The sequence below is a fragment of the Primulina huaijiensis genome, chromosome 1 (genome assembly GCF_012295235.1).
Source record: "Primulina huaijiensis isolate GDHJ02 chromosome 1, ASM1229523v2, whole genome shotgun sequence".
In the NCBI taxonomy this organism is placed as follows: domain Eukaryota; kingdom Viridiplantae; phylum Streptophyta; class Magnoliopsida; order Lamiales; family Gesneriaceae; genus Primulina; species Primulina huaijiensis.
The window spans coordinates 21,631,894-21,632,875 of NC_133306.1; positions in this window are offsets into that span (position 1 = coordinate 21,631,894).

Consider the following 982-nt stretch of genomic DNA (forward strand, 5'->3'; position numbering starts at 1 on the left):
ATTTCTAGAATGTAAAATAACAACTATATCATATTTGTTAGGTGCAATAATTGTTTATGTAAGGTATAACAATCGAAATGTGACGTTTGAATTGTTTTACGATTTTAAAAGATTTTAGTTAATGTTGCATCGTTACCCTGGTTATAACCTTTGGTAAAGCGGCAAATGCATGATCCTACAATTGGTATATATAAGAGTCAAAGTCATGAGATCAATTCTCATATATTGCAATTAGTGTAATTATTGATATTGTTGGAGTGCAATAATTGTCTTTGTTGGATACATCGATCGAATCATGATGATTGAGCTACTATACAGTTTAAAATATTTGAGTTGATGTGTAATATCTATTCTAAAAAAAGAAAAAGTTAAACAAAATTCGCAAGGAGTTAAAAGTTAGCAAAAACACAATTGATATTTAACTTAATAACAAGTTTAAGGGTTTTATTTTAACATCATTATGATAATTTAGTTAATTAAGAGAATTTTATTTGACAGTCACTATATGCACTCCATTTAAATACATTGTGATTTTGATTTTAGAAAAATTTACTATTCTCTTAATTTTATTTTTATTGTTTTCCATTGTGAATGATATTTGGATGAAAATTATCTTTGTTAATTTGAGAGAGCTGTCATTATGTTATAATCATGCAAATTGAAAAATGTTATATAAATAAGTGAATATATTTGATTTATCATTATGATGTATTTTTATTTATTGTGTTTTGATATATTTAGATCAATAAATACTCATAAACAAGATGTTATTTAAACGATTTTAAAAATTATTTAAATCTTCTTAGTATATATTTCATTATTAATCACCCACGTGCATCGCACGTGATCATTCCTAGTATTGATTATATATATGTGTGTGTGCGCGCGTAAAGTAGTGAATGAAATCCTTTGAAGCTCGGAGGCACTCCATGTGTCCAGTGTTGACTGCTCCTGCTTTAAGTGTAATGTGTGCTCATGGTTT